Below are 19,635 nucleotides of genomic sequence, written 5' to 3' on the forward strand. Positions count from 1 at the left end.
GGACCAAGGGCTTAGTGAAAAGTTCTTAAACATGACAACAAAATCATAATCCACAAAATCAATAAATTGGAATTCATGTGGGCAGAAGGGAAGAGGCACCGGGAAAGACATGAGTTTCAGCTGTGGCTTGCAGACATTTCTTCCTTCTTGGTGACAGCAGGCTGCAGAAACCTAGAAGCTGAAGGCTCTAGGGAGGAGCAGGACTGATGAGACTGTTTCCCTAGGGGGGGTCCCACACCCCATCATGAGTTATTTTCTATCCAGAACACAACCAGCTCCTTGGGGTCATGACACCCCAAAACTGATCCGTGCTAATCCTAGGCAAGTCTCTAGACCTACTTTGACCAATGGGGGACTGAGTGAAACTCAGAGGGGGCAGCAAATTTCCCAGTGTCACACAGCTAAATTGTGACTTCTGAGTGCAGATTGGAGGAGTTGAGGACAGAGTAGTGGGAGGGTAGAAAAAGAGGGAGCAGGGAGACCGCCAGTTAAGGGCCATTGAAATAATCAAGGTGTCAGACAATAGCTTTGAAACAAGAGGACTCAAGACTTAGACACAGATTATATAGGGAGCACGAGGGTAGGGGAGGGGTCCAGACTGACCTCAGCCTTCTGTCTTGGGCTACCATTTTACTGCACTGGAAGATACTGGTAAGAACTGGGTTTTGGAGAGCCATGAGTTTCATCTCAGATCTGTTCCTCTTGAGGTCCCTGGGAGACATCCAAGGTAGCTGCTTAGGAAACCCTCAGCTACTTGAGTCTGGAGCTCCAGGAAGGGGTTTGCCTTGGTGACTGGAATAAACTTAGGACCAGTACATACATGGGAAGTATGTCAAAATCTACAGGGCATAAAAAGAATAGCTGAAGCCAGATGGTAAAGAAACAAGAAAGGAGGAGGGTTTACAAAATTCCCAAACAGACATAGCACTCTCGGAGGCCAAGGGGGTGGGGAGGAACACTTGGGATCAGGATCTTAAGATCAGCCTGAGCAAGAGCAAGACACCACCCCAGTCTTTATTAAAATTAGTGCATATACTAAAATTGTAACGATACAGAGAAGATTAGCATGGCCCTTGCACAAGGATGACATGCAAATTTGTGAAGTGTTCCATATTTTTAAACAAGTGGCGATACTGCCAGGGCTGCTACTTGGGGCTGCTTTCCTAAAACACTGCCTGTTCATGCACCCACAGACCCACCCTCCCAAGGGCATCCAATGCGGACAGTACCTGGACAACCCAGACCTCAAGTATAGGCAGCACTCCCCAACACAGTGGATGAGCCACAGATGTTGACAGATGAGAAGCTGTCCATCTTTGATGCCAATGAATCTGACTTTGAGAGTTATGAGGCTCTTTCCCAGCACAAACTGACATGTTTCAGTGTATACTGTAAGCATGGTCATTTGTGTCCTATGGACACTGCCCTCGTTGAGAAGAATGTTGAGCTTCCTTTTTCCAGTAAAAGAAAGAAAGAAAGAAAGAGGCTTGGCACCTGTAGCACAATGATTACAGTGCCAGCCACATACACCAAAGGTGGCAGGTTGGAACCCAGCCCGGGCCAGCTAACCAACAATGACAACTGCAATAAAAAGTAGCCAGGCGTTGTGGCAGGCACCTGTAGTCCCAGCTACTAGGAAGGCTGAAACAAGAGAATCACTTAAGCCCAAGAGTTTGATTTTGCTGTGAGCCGTGACGCCAGAGCACTCTATCTAGTACGACATAGTGAGATTCTGTCTCAAAAAAAAATTTTTTTTTCTTTAAAAGAACCTAATTCAGGGAGGGGGGTGATTCGATAGAGGGAGGGTTAATGGTGGGACCACACCTATGGAGCATATTGCAAGGGTACAAGTCAAATCTATCAGGTATAGAACACAAATGTCTTAACACAGTGATTAAGTAAATGAGGTGAAAGCTATGTTGATTAGTAGGATGTAAGCACTCCAATTTGTACAAATAATCAACACATTGAATCCCACAAAGGCATAAATGTATTCATGATCTATGTATATATGACTTAATAAAATAAATAAAAGAACCTAATTCAATGGCTGATAGATAATAAATAAATAAATAAATTCCAAAACAGATGATTGAGTCAGAATGAGGGATTCCACTGTCACATTAAGGGATGAGAGACAAAACTGAGAGTCAACACCATCCTCCAAAACATGTACAATCAACAAAAAGTGTGTGACTTCCAGGCAGTTGGGTGACTCTCAGAGTCTCCAACCTTCCCAGCCAGATTGTGCCCCTAACCCAGCTCCTCCTTTATAGAAATTCTGGAGCTGTAGCACCTCTTCTCACATCCAGCAGGGAACCATGATTCAGGGCTGGGCAAATTGGCCTGAAAAACCTTTGGTTCATCCAAGTCAGTTGCCCCTGGGCCCCAAGTCTGCTTTTGCAGATCCATTTGCATGCAGTTTGCACTGCACCACAAACCCTGGCTTCCCTTTTAAAGGGCCACTGTCTCTCTTTCACGTACCATTCCCATTTCTTCTTCTGTATGACCAAGAAAGGTGGGCTTTGGTAATGAAAAAAAGGGGGCAGTCCCTAGGTTTCTGTATTCATTCTAAACCCATTTACTGAGGATCCCAAAATTCCTTTACAGAAGCATAGGTAGCCTTCCAGGACTGGAAGATATCCCTTGCTTCCCTGCCTCAATCCCCAAGCACAACCCAAAGAGATGGGAAGGGGGTACATTCCCACCCCCACTACGCACCCACACTTGCAGCTGATTGGATGGGGTATGAGAAGGATTGGGGTCTGAAGGCCTTTAGCTCAACCTGGAGCCCATCTCCCTGTAGAGGAGCCCAGCACTCAAAACTCCCTCCAAGCTCAGTTGGAATGACCCATTTATAAAGCACCTAACAATGGAGGGGGAGTCCTGCTCCCTGACCTGGAAAGCAGAAAAGGCCTTATGTGACCACATTTTGGCAACTGGCATTGCCCTGGGCTTGTGGCACAGAGGAAACCCCTCACACACTGCCTGCCCTGCCAGGGAGACTTCAGGATGAGGAAAGGACAAAACAGAGGCTGTCTTGAGGGTCCTGGCCCCGCATATTAAGGATATATAAAAATGAAGACCTCGTCATCGAGGTTAATGAGACCCTCCCAGTGTGGCACCAAGCCACACTGCACACCAGGGCTGCTCACTGCATGCTTACTCCAGCCTGCCCATCATTCCTCCGCACTGCCCCTCTTTTGCAGCTACAAAACATCCTCCTAGAAAGTCAAGTCCTTGGAAGCCACTTGGGGGCAGCACCTCACCACTGCCCCTGCCAGAGTGCCCTGAAGACCAGCGCTATGGTCCCTCCCAAATTCCATCCATTCATCCCCCTATACTCCACGAGTTAGCAATCCTACATAATAGGACTGAGTATCACACAAAAATAGGGGAAGGACTCTTACAGTGGATTCTGCTGTTGCCTTGCCCTCCCCAGATCCCCTCTGCTGGGCCATGTACCCACCCAAGAACTGCTGTAAGCTCTGCTCTCTTCTCAGACCAGCCCTTGGCTAATGAGTGACTCTGGGAGGTTACATTCCCTTCCCTCCTCCCAACAACTGACTGACACAGAGGTGCAAAAGCCTGCCCTGCTCACTACAGAGGGGAGCAGCTCTGTGCTCCATCTACACCCTGTGGTTCAGGCTGAAGTTACAGCCTAGGTGGTCCCCTGTCCTCACTCAGCATCTCCCCTGCCCTGGCCTGCTTCTTTCCCTCCCTCTCCTGTGTCTCTGAGTCACACTCAATATATCACTTGCTCAAGAGTCCTCATTTCAGCCTCTCACTCTGGGGAAGAAAACATAACTATTTTCCCAATTTCTGTCCAGAACCCCATCACAACCTTGTTTCAGCCCCAGAACCTCACAAAGACCCTCATGTAATCAGCTCCTGCTTCTGCTTACAACCTCTCCCTGCAAGTCCCAGGGCAAGTAGGAGCACAGACACCCCAATGTCTTTGTCCCCTGTTCTCCTTCCTATTTGTTCCACCCCATCTCCCTCAGGAGCCCACCCACCAGCTGCCACGTGAGCCCTTTCCCCACTGCAAAGCTGCCTTCCTGCCAGATCCCAGCCACAGGACCTCCACCTATGGTGCATTCATTTGATCTTCAAAACAAGGGCTCCATCAGTATTCTCCCTCCCTTTTTTTTTTTCTACTGAGAAAGCCAGAAGCAATTTACTACAAAGCTAATGAAACTTAAGCTCATGTGCAAGGGTCCCTTCCAAAGCCCCACAATTTTTTTTTATGTTATGTATTTATTTATTTATTTATTTATTGCAGTTTTTGGCCAGGCCGGGTTTGAATCCACCACCTCCAGTATTTGGGGCCGGCACCCCACTCCTTTGAGCCACAGGCACTGCCCACCCTGCAATTTTTTGATCATAGTTTTTATTCTTTTTCTTGAAGAGGGTTCCCAAATTCAATCTGCTTCAGGCTCCACAATACTTAACTCTGCCCTTGGAAAAACCAAGGCTCTGAACGGTGAGGTTATTTGTCCCAGGACGCAGCCCCAGTGAACAACAGAACCAGAAGTCAACCCAGGTTTGTTGACTCCCAAGTTCTTTTCCTGTCTTCCATCCTATGATCTACCCCTGAAACTCCCCCAGGCCACCCTTGGCTTCCCTCTACCCCCAGAATGCAGGCTTCCTGGTTGCCAGCCATCAGCTTCCCTCTGTTCTGGCTTATTATTGAAGGAGACCACCTGGCCAGAGCATGCCTGGGCAGAGCTATATTTAAATACCAGAGTAGAAGAGTGTCTATACATATGCCATAAACCCATTGTGATAACCTGAAATTTTCTTTTTTTCCCTCTGCCTGTGTCTTCTCCAACAGCTGAGATGGTAGACTGATAGGATACCTATCCAGGACTCACTGGAGAAGTCAGACTGTGCATCAGTTAGCCTTTGCTGTGTAACAAACCAGGCCAAAATTTAGTGGTTTAAAAAAACAACTATGCAACTGGGCTCTGCTGGGAAATTCGATCTCATGGCACTCCCTTGTGTACATTCAGTCAGCTGCCAGTTTGGCTGGGACTAGAGTTAGCCAGAACATCTCATCTCTGTCCCATGGAGTCTTCCATCCTCTGGTGGCCAGCCCAAGATTGCCCACATGGTGTCTGGACAGAATTCCAAGAAAGTGAGTGGAGAGGAGCAAGTCCTCTTGGGAGCTAGGCTCAGGACTCACAGCATCATTTTATGGCCCAAAGAGTGACAGGCCAGCCGTTAATTTTGTGTCAACTTAGCTGGGCCACAGTGCCCAGGTACTTGGTCAAATATTATTCTGGATATTTCTATGAAGGTATCTTTTGGATAAGGTTAACAGTTAGATCAGTGGACTTGGAGTAAAGCAGATGACCCTCTATAATGCGGCTGGGCCTCATTTATTTGGTTGAAGGCCTAATTAAGAGGGAATGCTCCAACAGAATGGGAGAATTGGTCTCCAGCCTGCAGGCCTATGCTACAAATTTTGGATTTGCCAAGCCTCCATGATTACATGAGCTAATTTCTTAAAATAAATCACTCTCTCTTTATATACATCCTGTTTGTTCTGTTTCCTCATAGAACCCTGCCTAATACACCAGCCCAGATTCAAGAAGCGGGAATGGCCTCCCCCTACTGATGGGAGGAATGGCAAAGTCACATCACATAGGGTGAGAGCACGGGAGGGGACTCATACAGTCATCTTTGCTAATGAGCTACCATAGTCTGGGGTTAAGAACGGGGTGGGAGTGGCAGGGGCTGGAACTGTAGTCCTTTGGTGTCGATCCTCAAGCATTGAGGTTCTGCTGAGTCAATCAGGTGGAGATTGCAGCCATACTCATCCCCTCTTGGATATCAAAGATGGGGCACAAAACTGTTACCCAGTCTCCCTGAGGGCTGTACTGTCTTCCACCATCCAAGTCAGGATTCAGTGTAGAATGGAGGAAGCTGCCCTGTTCCCTTTTGTAGAGCCCAACAGGTTCTGAGAGCACTCAATAGTCTGATCCTCTCCATGTGTCCCCAAATATGGGCACAATGGCTGGAACATATTGGACCCCCAAAAGTAATTCCTAAATGAACTATTGAGAGCATGGCCCATGCTCAGTTCTGAACACACACAGCTCTCAGCACTGAGACCTGGACATCTGCTCCCAGGTCCCGAGTAACCAGGACAAGGGGCAGGGGAGCTGCCCAACCCCTTGCCATCCTCCTGAGTGCCCTCTGCGCTAACTCTGTCCTATTCTGTGTCTGCTCCCTGCTCAGCACACCTTCCCTCACAGCTTGACCACCTTCCGACTCCTGGCCCCATTCTGCCTCCTGCTCACTCCCGACCCCAGGCTCTGTGAGCCTCATGTAGGCACTTGGTAAGGAATCCAAGCCTTGCCACATGTGCGTGTCCTACAGGCTTTCCTCCCCAACATATGGCTCTGGCCTCTGAGCTCTTGGTAACCTAGAAAGTGAGGAGCTGTCAAGAGGAAAGATACAGCAAGCAGGCAGGGAGGGCCAATTGGAGTCGACCCATGAGGCCCCCAGGCCAGGTCCTCTCATAACTGCAGGGTTAAAAATAGTGAAAGACACCAGACCAACAAGTTCTGGGCTGCAGCTCCTCATAGTTACAAACTTGCCAACTTACCATATGATATTGGACTGTCCCTTCACTTCTCAGTTTCCCCATCCATCAAGTGTAGATGATAACCATCTAGTGGGTTCTACAGGCATCCTGCCCATCTCCTTGGGCCCTCACCTCTTCAGGGAGCTCCAGCTGCCTTCTCCCTGTGAGTATGATGTCTGCACCTGAGAGCTTTCTTTCCTGACCTACAGTAGGCCAAGTAGCAGGCTAAAAGTGCTGGAGAAATGACACCCCTCAGAGGAACCTCCCATCAGTAACCCACAGGAGTCGATGGCTAAATTCCCTGGCTCCCTCTCCCCTTAGACAGCATAACTCTGGGGTACGTATTCTACTCTGATGTCCAGTGTTCCCCAACAGGACTAAGCTCTAAGTGCCCATGAGGGTAACTAGCCTCATGGTGCACCCTTTAGGGGCTGCCTTTTCTGCCCATTTCACAGAACTACTTGCACTCCAATCCCTGTCTCAGGGCCTGCCTCTGGGGGACCCCAAACTAAGATACTATCCCCATCCCTGTCTCTGGGTGATAATAGAAGCTACCAGGTATCTGAGCCCAGGGCTGAGCACAGGACTTCCCAACCCTCATCTCTAGTCTGGACCCAGACCCCACAGGAAGGTGCCAGAGGATGTTGGTGGGACTTCCCTAGTTGTCCTAGAATGGCCACCGTCTGAAACTAAGGACAGGAGATGCTCGGTACAAGCAAGGAGTGACAAGTGATTCACCAACAGCTGGGCACCCAACTACTCATTTACTGAGAGGCAGCACAACCTGCTCCCCCACCCATTCCACCTAAGAGAGGACTGGGATAGGGAAGTTCATTATCCAGGATTTTCCTCTGGCTCCATGAAGCAATGGAAGCAGGGATTTGGTTTCAGACTAAAAGGTAAATATTTAACATGTCAGCCTGCACATCTCTCCAGACCAGGCTCAGACCTTTCAGATCAGCTAATCTGTCTGGTCCATTCCATATCCCTAACTCATTTCTTTCTCTCCACCATGACCACCTCACACTGGGCTCTCATCCCTCCTATGTAAAGCCTCCGGCAGCCTCCTTTCCAGCCTCCCTCTCTTTTGGCTTCTTAACTGTTCCAAATATTTCAAAATCAGGTTGGTAAACTATAGCCCACAGTGCCTACAGTCTGTTTTTGTGTGGCCTGTGAGCCAAGATGTTTTTTACATTTTTACATCTTGTTTTTAAACAAAACAAAGAAAACCATGTGACAGAGATGTTTGCCAACCCCTGTTCTAAAGTATAAATCTCTTCCTGCTTAAGGGAGTGACCTCCCTGCCAGCCTTTTCCCACAAAACTCACCCCTACATACCCTAAGCCTGTTCTCTGTGCCTGATGTGCCCACCCTCCCCCCATGGGATGCCTGGGCTGCACTTCCAGACTCAGTCTCAATGTGACTTTGGCTAGGCCTAGGCTTGCTGACCTCAGATAATGCCTTGACTTTCCCAATTCTACCCCTTTCCCAGGGACCAGGGGCTGGTCCCTGCTGGCTCCTGTTTAGACCAGATCACAGCTTATTTTGACCAACAGGTGGAAGATGGAAGAGCTGGGAGAAGGGAGGTGCTTCCCAAGGTCTCTGACTATATCTGGGACTTGTCCATGGTCCAAGCTCCTAGTAGGTATACCCACTATGGTTTCAGCTCCTACTGGGTGGTTACCCGGGCCCCCAACTCCCTATCTCCTCCTCCTCCTCTCCAGAGTAGTAGCAGTTTCCTAATTGTTGCTAATCTCTGGATTGCCCCAGCTGACTTCAGAGCTCTTCCATTACTTGAGTAACCAATTCCCTGCATTTAATTACCTCCATTTAATCTGACTAATTTTCCAGGCCTCTACTGACCCCTAAATTATCTCAGATCACTGCTCAAAAAGCCCCCTTTCACTCAATAGGTTATTGGATGCCAAGGGTCAGCAAACACAGCCCACTGTTTCATAAATAAAGTTTTATTGGAACACAGACACACGTTTGTTTGTTTTTGAGACAGAATCTCACTCAGTGACCCTGGGTAGAATGCCATGGTATCATAGCTCACAGCAACCTCATACTCTCTGGCTCAAGCAATCTTCTTGTCTCAGCCTCCTGAGTAGCTGGGACTACAGGCACCTGCCACAACAACTGGCTAGTTTTTTCTACTTTTAGTAGAGATGGGGTTCTTGCTTTGCTCAGGCTGGTCTTGAACTCCTAAGCTCAGGAGATTCACCCATCTAGGCCTCCAAGAGTGCTAGGATTTATAGGTGTAAGCCACCATGCCTGACCACACCCATTTATTTACATGCTGTCTAGCTATAAGCACAGTTGAAGAGCCACAACAGAGACCCATATGTGACCCACAAAGTCTTTTCAGGAAAAGGTTGCCAACTCTTGTTCTAGGCAGACCTTTGATATTCAAAATCATCATTGACTCATTGACTGTTCTTCCTTCTAGAGGAAAGTGCAGGAATGATCAACTTGTTGGTCTCCCTTGGAGTCCCAGAACCTGGGACAGAGAAGATGAATGAAATGACCCACTGACAAATAAATTGTTGAGGAGAACAATGGAAGCTGAAAAAAAGAATTTCAAAAACAGCAGCTACCATTTTCTTTTACATATCAAATTGGCAAAGATCAAAAAGTTTGTTAACAATGAAGTTGGGAGAGTAAGGGAAATAGGTTCTCATATTGTTAGCACAACCTCTCTGGGAGGTCAGTTTGGCAATATTCATCAAATTACAAATGCATGTGCCCTTTGACTCTGCACTTCCACTTGTAGGCCTTTATCTTCCAGATAAAGACTGAGGCCGGAATGTAGTGACAAACTACTAAATTATTTATTGCACAAGAGCAAAAGATTGGCGTAACCAAGTATCTGTCAACAAGGGATTTTCTAGGTAAGCTAAAGTATACAATAAAACTGTTTAACTTTATTTATTCATTTATTTATTTATTTTTGAGAGAATCTTACTTTGTCTCCTTTGTAGCGTGCTATGGCATCATAGCTCACAGCAACCTCAAACTCTCAGTGTCAAGGGATCCTATGTCAGCCTCCTGAGTAACTGGGACTACAGGTACCCACCACGATGCCTGGCTATTTTAAAGATGAGGTCTCAATCTTGCTCAGGCTGGTCTCAAACTCTTGAGCTCTGGCAATCCACCTGCCTCGGCCTCCCGGAGTGCTAGGAATATAAGCGTGAGTCACCGCTCCCAGCCTAAAACTGTTTAACTTTAAAAGAGAAAGAAGGAGCTAGTACAACCTCCAAGGTAGATTGTGAAGTAAAAAAAGCAAGATGCAAAAACAGTACTTATCCAGAGCAGGGCAGAGGGGACAGTAATAACCAGAGCAGGCAGAGAGAAAGAAGAGTACACATATATTTCCTTTTATATTTATAAAATATCTCTAAAAGGATGTACCAAAAAAACAATATTTGTTAGCCATGGGAAGGAATTGCTAGATGGCTGGGAGCAGGGATATGAGGAAACTTTTCACTATCTACCAGTTAATACTTTTTGAATTAAAAACAACAAACAATGGCGGGGCATGGTGGCTTAGCCTGTAATCCTAGCACTCTGGGAAGCTAAGGCAGATGAGTCACCTGAGCTCAGGAGTTCAAGGCCAGCCTGAGCAAGAGTTAGACCCCATCAACTCGGTGTCTATAGCTCAGCATCTAGGGTGCCAGCCATATACTGATCATTCCTGCACTTTCCTCTAGAAGGGAGGACAGTAATCAGTCAATGATGATTTTGAATATCAAAGCTGGCAGGAGTCAAATACAGGAGCGGGCAGGTTCAAATCCAGCCCGGGCCTGCCAAACAACAATGACAATTACAATCAAAAAAAAAAAAAAAAAATAGCCAGGCGTTGTGGCAGAGCCTGTAGTCCCAGCTACTTGGGAGGCTGAGGCAAGAAAATCGCTTAAGCCCAAGAGTTTGAGGTTGCTATGAGCTGTGATGTCACAGCACTCTACTGAGGATGACAAAGTAAGACTCTGTCTCAAAAAAAAAATAAAAGAATTAGACCCCATCTCTAATAAAAATAGAAAAAAATTAGCCAGTGTTGTGGTGATGCCTATAGTCCCAGCTTCTTGCGAGGCTGAGGCAAGAGGATCACTTGAGCCCTGGAGTTCAAGATTGCTGTGAACTATGATGCCACAGCACTCTACCTAGGATGACAGAATGAGACTGTCTCAAACAAAGAAACAAACAAAAAGTAGGAAAAGCTACAAGAAAAAAATACAGAAATATATGCACACACACAAACAAATAGGTGTGTTTCAGCAGTCCAGTCTGTAGCGTTTCTACTCAAAATGTGGTTAACAGACCAGCAACATCAGAATTACCTGAGAACTAATTAGAAATGCAGAATCTAGGCTCCACCCCAGATGCTCTCAGGCAGAATCTGCATTTTAACAAAAGCCCCAGGGAATTCAGCAAGTATTAAGTTACCATTTGAGACACTGCTAGTCCAGGAAGCCAGAGAATTCTTATCACCACCTGGTTTCCACAGTCTGCTACTAATAAAACAGCTGCCTTCCCCCCTAACTGGGGCTCCATCCCACAAGAGACACCAGGGCCCAGGCTGTTCCCATTAAGGGAGAGGTTTTCAGCAGTTCCTCCCAGGCCCTGGCTGGCCCTGAGCCCAGTGCCCTGGCAAGTCCCCAGCAGAGGAGACAGCTCACTTCCTCCTCCTGGAGCCGCTGGGACTGCTTGGAACGGAAACATCTGAGAGTTCTTCACTCTCCTAGATGTAAACTCTTTCCAACGCGAATAAAGATGCATGTGTCTGGCTCAGGTTTATTCATAACTGATATTTATTTATCCATCTACCAGGGCCTCTGATTGCCTGCTACCCTGACCTAGCTGTGGAAGAGAAGTCAGGGGAGGGTAACTCTGGTCAGGCCCCATTGGAGAAGTGGGGAGAAAGAAAGGCCAGGGGCTTGGCTGCTGCCTCTGTATCCTTGATCCTCTGGAAATACTCCAGGCCACATCTGGAGGCCATATCTGGAAACAGTGATGATGCTGCTGGAGGAGGTTGAGGAGGGGGGCTGCACTGACGTCCAGACCACCCAGGAATTTGCAATCAGAGGACTAAGGAGGAAGACTGATTCTCCCACCACATTCCCCCTGCCCAACTCCCAACTCTCTGACCCCGGTTGCTAAGAGAGCACAGAGCCAGTTAGGACTAAATGCCCCCACACCACCACTGTCCTGAGCCTTCCCTACAGGGACTGTGTGGGATGTGTACAAACTCTATCTCTTTCTGGATCCTTCTGCAGCTCCTCCTCCAAACAGAGCCCTGAGAAGAGCCCTCCTCTTCTCCCTTCATGCTCCTATGTCCATTATCCATGTGGCTAATGTCTCTTAAATTAAAAAAAAAAAAAAAGTAAAACCAGAAAGCCACTAATAAGTGTGTAGTCCAGAAGAGTTTATAAAATGCTTCCACACACAGTGAGCCTCAGCTGGCTGTATGACAGCCCAGCAAGTTTAGAATGCCTCCTCCTACTCTGCACAGCAGAGCACCAAGCCTGGGAAATGTCAACGGGCTTGACAAGACCTCTCCATCTGCAGGTAGCAGAGGCCTCAATATTCAACCACACACCTGGACCACCATCTGCCAAGATCTCAAGGCCTTCCCAGTGCAAGACTCTAAATTGGATAGGCCTTTGTCCAACAGCCACCTGCTGACATCCATAACTCTGTGAATGGTCATCTCCTGTGCCTGGCCCACCAGGCCCCAATTCAGAAAACTGTTTCCTCCCCTTTCCCTCGATCATGCCCCACCTCAGGTCTACCCGTTCTTGGGGTCTGGGCAAACATCCCAGCCCTCTCTTCCCAATCACTGTTGTAGTTGCTTCCCAGCCAGCCTGCCTGTCCCCTTCTCCAACCACCTTCAAACCCTCTGCAATAGATTAATTACAAGAATAGCCACAATGATTCCCCTTCCCGTATTCACACCAATGTGACTTTGTATCTCCTCCTATCAAGAGACAGTCAACCAGACATGGTGGCTCAAGCCTATATAAGTAATCCCAGCACTTTGAGAGGCTGAGGTGGGAGGATTGCCTGAGGCCAGTAGTTCAAGACCAGCCCAGGTAACATAATGAGACCCCCATTTTTACAAAAAAAATTTAAAAACTACCTGAGCTTGGTGGCACATACCTATAGCCGCAGATACTTGGGAGGCTGAGGCAGGAGGACTGCTTGAGCCCAGGAGTTGGAGGCTTCAGTGAGCTATAATATTGTTACTGCTCTTCAGCCTGCGTGACAGAGCAAGATCCTATCTCTAAAAAGAAGAAAAAAGACAGAATTGACTTTCCGACTCCCTTGAATCTGGGCTGGCCTCGTGAACTGCTTTGCCTAATAGAATAGTAGAATATGGTGAAAGTGCCAATTCTGAGATGCCATATGCATCTCCATTTCTTTTAGAAGTTGTCTAGCCACTGTATGAGCAAGCCCAGCTAGCCTCCAAAAGGAAGAGAAACTATGTGGCCCAGGCATCTCCACTGGCACAGCAAATAGAGCAAGCCAAATACCAACCAGATGATGAGCCCATCCTGAATTAACAGCTAGTTCCCAGCCAACCTGTCAGCAGACTGCAGATGGTGTGGAAACTACCATGACCAGACCATAAGAACCACCCAGCAGACCTATAGATTAGTGAGAAATGAAAAATGGTCCCTAAATTTTGACAATGGTTTTTTACACAACAAAAGCAAACAAATATACCCTTTCTCCTCTGCTCTGGGCTTCCTAATAAAGTTGATATCTCCGTTTCATTTCCCACAATTTCTCCAAAGCTTAGTCACCGTAGCATCCCCCAATATTTCTTGCTCTCTCCATCCTCAAGGGCTTTGCGTATCCAAGTCTTCCCTCCCACCCTTGTCCATACCCCCTTCCCTGACTAACACTTCACCCTCCTTTCTCCAGCTCTCAAAATTATGTCCTGCCTTTATTTCTTGACTCTGGGTCTACCTCAATCCAAAGTGTTTCTTGTTGTTCCAACTCCTTTGGAACATTTAGTCTCAAACTTTGCTCTAATTTGCTGTGCTTGCCAAGGAAGCACTTAATCATATATTTATCCTGCCTTGTTTTATTCTGCATTGGTTCATTATAGACCAGGAAGGGCAAATAAGTTTGAACTCATATGTCCACCCAGATCAATCAGTAGAAGAAACCTAGAGAGCATCTGGCATCTGCTAGAAAGACGGCTCTGATTGATTTATAATGTCTGCCAACAGTGCAGGCTAGTGGAATCTGGCAGATAGGTTAATATTACCCATTCCTGGCCTAGCGCAGAGATTCTTAAACTTTTTGTTGGTAAACTTAGAGACCCCTTCAAAGAACAATGTTTTTAGGGCCAGGCAAGGTGGCTCATGCCTGTAATCCCTGCACTCTGGGAGGCCAATGTGGGTGGATCGCTTGAGCTCATGAGTTAGAGCTCCTAGTCGCTGAGCAAGAGCAAGACCCGGTCTCTAAAAAATAGCCAGGCGTTATAGCGGGCACCTGTAGTCCCAGCTACTTGGGAGGCTGAGGCAAGAGAATCACTTGAGCCCAAGAGTTTGAGGTTGCTGTAGCTACAATGCCATGGCACTCAACCCCAGGGCAAATACACCAGATTACAAAGAAACCAGTTATATTCAGACATTATAATTTTTTTAATATGCAATATAATATAGCATATGTGTTTCTTCCTTACATACTGTATAACAAGATGTAGCAAGGGCCTACTAACTACAACAGTTTTGAAGTAAAAATGAGCTTCCAGCTTTATTTATTTATTTATTGAGACAGAATCTCACTCTGTTGCCCCAGGCCTGTTCTGTTGGGGACAAAGACTCAGCCGTGTGGCATCATAGTTCACAGTAACCTCAAACTCTTGGGCTTAAGAAATCCTCTCACCTCAGCCTCCCAAATAGCTGGGACTACAGATACATGCCACAATACCTAGCTAGTTTTTCTATCTTTAGTAGAAATGAGGTCTCACTCTTTGCTCAGGCTGGCCTTGAATTCCTGAGCTCAAGCAATCCACCCGCTTTAGCCTCCCAAAGTACTAGGATTATAGGCATGCGCCACCATGCCCGGCAAGCTTTCAAAATATTTACAACTGTAAGCTGGGCACTGTGGTTTGGACCTGTAATCCTAGATAGTGTGGAAGCCAAAGCTGGAGGATCACTTGAGGACAGGACTTCAAGACCAGCCTGGGCAACACAGTAAGACCTACCCTGTCCCCAAATTTATAACTGTAATACGATATGAAAATATTTGTGACTTCTGTTGGGGACAAAGACTCAGCTGTGTGGTTTGATGCCTAAATCCTAGTGAAACGCAATCCTCAATTTAGAGTAAAATATAGATGTCATTCTTTTCAAAGTTTTCTGGACCCCCTAAATAATATCCACAGTACTCTAAAAACCCCTGGTCTAGTCTACAACCATGCTTAAAAGGCAAAGGCTGCTATCATATTATTTTTTATCCCTGAGAAGAATTGAGGCTAGACCACAATGGTTGATCAGTGTGATATAAGATAACACAACCATGACCACTGGCAATGTAGAGTTGCAAGGTGCCTGACCCTGTGCTGGGCAGAAAGCAGTCTAGATTTTCATCACACCATTTCTGCTACATCTTGGTGGCCTCATAAGTTTCCTTCCCCCTCACAGGAGCAAGGCCTATTAGAAGCTGCTTCTCTATATTTCAGACCCAGGGAATCCCTCCAGGCCCCCTTCCTCCCAGTCTCCTAGAACCTGCTGCCCTCCCCACTGTCTTGATCAGGCCTCTTTTTTTTTTTGTTGTTGTTGTTGTTATTGCAGTTTGGCCAGGGTGGACCTGAACCCACCACCCTCGGTATATGGGGCCAGCGCCCTACTCACTGAGCCACAGGCAATGCCCTAGATCAGGCCTCTTTGCTCAGACATGGCAGAGCCTCTGTCTACTGGGTTCCCTTTCCAACTTTCTCTTCCTTCAGCCCACAATCTGATAGAAGGGGGCCGTGCCCCAGACATTGCCATTCCCAAGACCTCAGAACCCCAACACTATCTCTTGTTATCTATGCGTGGAATTCAACACAATCCCTTGCAGGATCCCTGTGAAGTGGAGACACCATTCCCCTCTTTGGACACCGCCTCAAGAATCACTTGGTCAAACCTCTTCCTCTGGCCAATATTGACCTGACCTGTTCTGGGCAGGATTTAACCTGACTTGGGGCTTCTTCACTACAACTGAGTGGAACTCCCAAGGAAACATGCCTGGTCCACATGTATGAGTATTGTGGGGAACTAACAATTTCCCTTGAATGCTGGGGGTCAGAGCCAGTGAAGACATGCTTCTGCCCTTTGTCCGCTAGCAGAGAGTGCTAAGACATTTCAGAAGGCTCTTTGGAAAGTCACAGTGGCACTGACCTCCCACACATTCATAGCATTGGCCTGCATGGTGACACAACTTGTTCTGGCTCTCCCTCATTCCCTAATTCAGTATCCCTGACCCTCCCTCCTACTCCCTGAGATCACATTCTTAAATAAACTACCTGCTCATAAGCAGTCGTCTCAGGTTTTTCTGGGGAGGAGCCAGGCTACAGACAACAAGGAACTAAGAATCAAGGAATTGAAGTCACTTGTTCAAGATTGCACAACTTGTAAATGGCCAAAACTGATTTGTCTGATGAAGTAATAAACACGCATTCAACATTGGTCACTTGCTTGAATGATTAGTTATCTCTCCCAACACAGCACTATGGACTTGAACAAACAAGTATAAATATATGCAAGAAATTTGCATTTAATTTTTAATTATCCAAGTTATATTAGAATACATTTCCATGTAAAAAATGTAAAACATTATAGACAAGCTTACAGTCCCTTTGGCTGTTGCGTCTCTGATCTCTAGTTCCCCCAGAGGCAACCAGTTTTTCTCTGCATTTACAGATGACTTTGGTATTGTTTTACATGCATATGTTATATACTCAGGCTGGGCACAGTGGCTCCTGCCTGTAATCCTAAGCACTCTGGGAGGCCCAGGCAAGTGGACTGCTTGAGCTCAGGAGTTCAAGACTAGCCTGAGCAAGAGCAAAACCTCGTCTCTACTAAAAATAGAAAAACTAGCCGGGCATTGTAGCAGACACCTGTAGTTCCAGCTACTTGGGAGACTGAGATAAGAAAGTCACTTAAGCCCAAGAGTTTGAGGTTGCTGTGAGCTATGACATTACAGCACCCTACCCAGTGACTCTTTCTCAAAAAAAAAAAAATATATATATATACATATATATATGTTTATGTACTCAAAATGTGTTCTGTGACATGCTTTTTTCACTTGCTCGTTTGTACTGCAGGTTGTGTTTGGAGTATGAACAAGCCTTAGTTTAGTCATTCCCCTGCTAGTGGACTTTTACGCTGGATGTAATCTTCATATTTTCACTACTACTAACATTGATGCAGTGATGGGTTGACATTTTAAAACATTGTTTTGTTTTTTATTAGGAATTAGAGACCAGCCTGAGTAAGAGCAAGACTCCATCTTTAAAAATAGCCCGGTGTTGTAGTGGGCACCTTTATCCTAGATACTTGGGAGGCTGAGGCAGGAGGATCACTTGAGCCCAAGAGTTTGAGGTTGCTGTGAGCTATGATGCATGGCATTCTACCTAGAATGACAAAGTCAGACTCTGTCTCCAAAAAAAAGAAAAAGAAAAAAGAAAGAAAGAAAAAACACATCTGGTAGGGGAGACAAGGGCATGTATGGAAATACCTGAAAGTATTCTGGACGAAGTACACATCCAGAATATAGAGAGACAACTACTCCAAATCAATGATTTTAAAAATGGCCAAAAGATGTAAGAAGTCTCTTCACAAAGGAGGATATTCATATGGTCTACAAAGATACAGAAATGCACTCAACCTCATTCATCATCAGGGAAATGCATAATTAAAAAACTGGCCAGGCATGGCGACTCACATCTGTAATCCTAGCACTCTGGGAGGCCAAGGTAGGAGGATCATTTGAGTTCAGCAGTTTGAGACCAGCCTGAGCAAGAGCAAGATCTCATCTCTACTAAAAATAGAAAAATTGGGTGGTGCCTGTGGCTCAAAGGAGTAGGGCTCTGGCCCCATATATACCGGAGGTGGTGGGTTCAAACCTGGCCCTGGCCAAAAAAAAAAACTTCAAAAAAAGAAAAATAAAAAATAAAAATAGAAAAAGTTAGCTGGGTATAGTGGCAGGCGCCTGAAAGTCCCAGCTACTCAGAATGGATTGCTATAGCCCAAGAGTTTGATGTTCTTGAGAGCAAGGCTGAGACCACATGGCACCCTAGCCTGGGTGACAGAGTGAGACTCTGTCTCAAAAAAACAACTGAGATACTACTTCCCTCCCACTGTAATAGCTAAAATGGAAAAGATGGAAAATTCCAAGAGTGCATGAAAATGTACAGCAACTGAAATTCTCAACACAACTGTTGGGAATGTAAGTTGGTATAACCACTTTGAAAAACACTTGGCACCTGGCTTATTGTACCCTCAATGAATCCCCAACAATAAAAAAGAAAGAAAAACACTTGGCAGTAGCTTTAGTAGACATACTCAGCAATGCTACTGTATGGTGTACAGAAACACATGATACCAAAGATTTTACCAGAGTGTTCATGGCAGTATGAGTCATAATAGGTTCAAATTGCTAGCCAAACACCTGACAACAGTAGAATGGATCTGATAATTATGTTTTATATATATACAATGGAATAATACACAGCCACAGAATGAACAAACCATAACTACACATATAATTTTGATAAACTTCACAAATATAATGCTGAGCCAAAGAAAGCAGACACAAAAAATACATACTGTTCGAGTCCAATTGTATAAAATACAAAAGCAAGAACAATCAGAAGCAAAATAACAACTAAAACTAAGCAAGAATATTGGGGACCATTTTCTTTAGGTAAAGAGAAGAGCTACTGATGGGTGTGAACACACAGGGACTTCTAGGGTACTGATAATCTAGTAATGGTCTATAGATCTCAGTGCTAATAACAAGTGGATTCAGTTTGTAAAACTGCTAGGAAAGAAAAGGTGGTAAGTCTGTATGTGTTTACATGCAAAGACTTCCACAATAACCTGTTAGGGAAAAAGAGCAAGTTTCAAGAATATGTACGGTATGCTCCTGCTTGCATTTGATAAATGTACATAAAACAAAGTATTTGTGTATGCACAGTATTTGAAAACTTTTTAAATATCTGATTTTTTCGAGGAAAACTATTCATATTCAAGTATTACTTTTATAATTTAAATACACATAACAAGGGTAACCACTGGAGAAAAAAAGAGAGTTAGGGGGACAAATGAGAGCTCTCTTCCTTTATCTATATTGCCTGAAATTTTTACAGACACCATTTTTTTCTTATTTAATTTAAAAGAAATATGTCTTAAAAATGAGAAATCAAGGCCTTGTACAATGAAAGTGAGAGAGATCAAAGGAAGCATTTCCTGAGATCAAAAAACTTGAGTAGAAAAAAGTTGCACCATTATTTTCACCAGCCCCTCTGAAATATAACATTTCCCTGCATTATGAATGTAGGCAACAAACCACAGTAGTGTTAGCAGTACCTCAACTTTGTCACCACTACCAATAACAACAAAAAGAAAAATCACAGATATTTCTCTAACATTCTACAGTTACTGCATTTACCCTAAAATATAATTTATGAAATTATGACAAATATTAGCTCATGTCTAGTCTGTTTTCTGCTGCTATAACAGAATACCTGAGACTAGGTAGTTTATAATAAACAGAAACTTATTTGGCTTACTCATGGTGCCTGCATCTGGCAAGGAGCTTCCTTGCTCCTTGGGAGTGTCATCACAGGTGCCTACCCCAGAAGGCAGAGGGGTAAGAGAGAATAAAACGGCAAGAGTAAGAGAGAGCTGAATTCACTTTTGCAACGATCCACTCTCTAGATAATGGCATTAATCCACGGGGGGAGGGCAGAGCCGTCATGTTCTAATACCTCTTAAAGGGGGCCCCACATCTCAACACCGTTTGCATTGGGACCAAGTTTCTAA

At 45.5% G+C, this 19,635-nt stretch overlaps 1 non-coding gene across 1 annotated transcript; it reads left to right on the forward strand.

Moving 5' to 3' along the window:
* Positions 1-1,014: 1,014 nt before the first annotated feature.
* On the forward strand, positions 1,015-1,118 carry LOC128574293 (U6 spliceosomal RNA). The gene has a single exon (XR_008376670.1). It is a non-coding gene; the product is annotated as a U6 spliceosomal RNA (small nuclear RNA).
* The last annotated feature ends 18,517 nt before the right edge of the window (positions 1,119-19,635 follow it).

The sequence above is a fragment of the Nycticebus coucang genome, chromosome 21 (assembly GCF_027406575.1).
Source record: "Nycticebus coucang isolate mNycCou1 chromosome 21, mNycCou1.pri, whole genome shotgun sequence".
Classification (NCBI taxonomy): domain Eukaryota; kingdom Metazoa; phylum Chordata; class Mammalia; order Primates; family Lorisidae; genus Nycticebus; species Nycticebus coucang.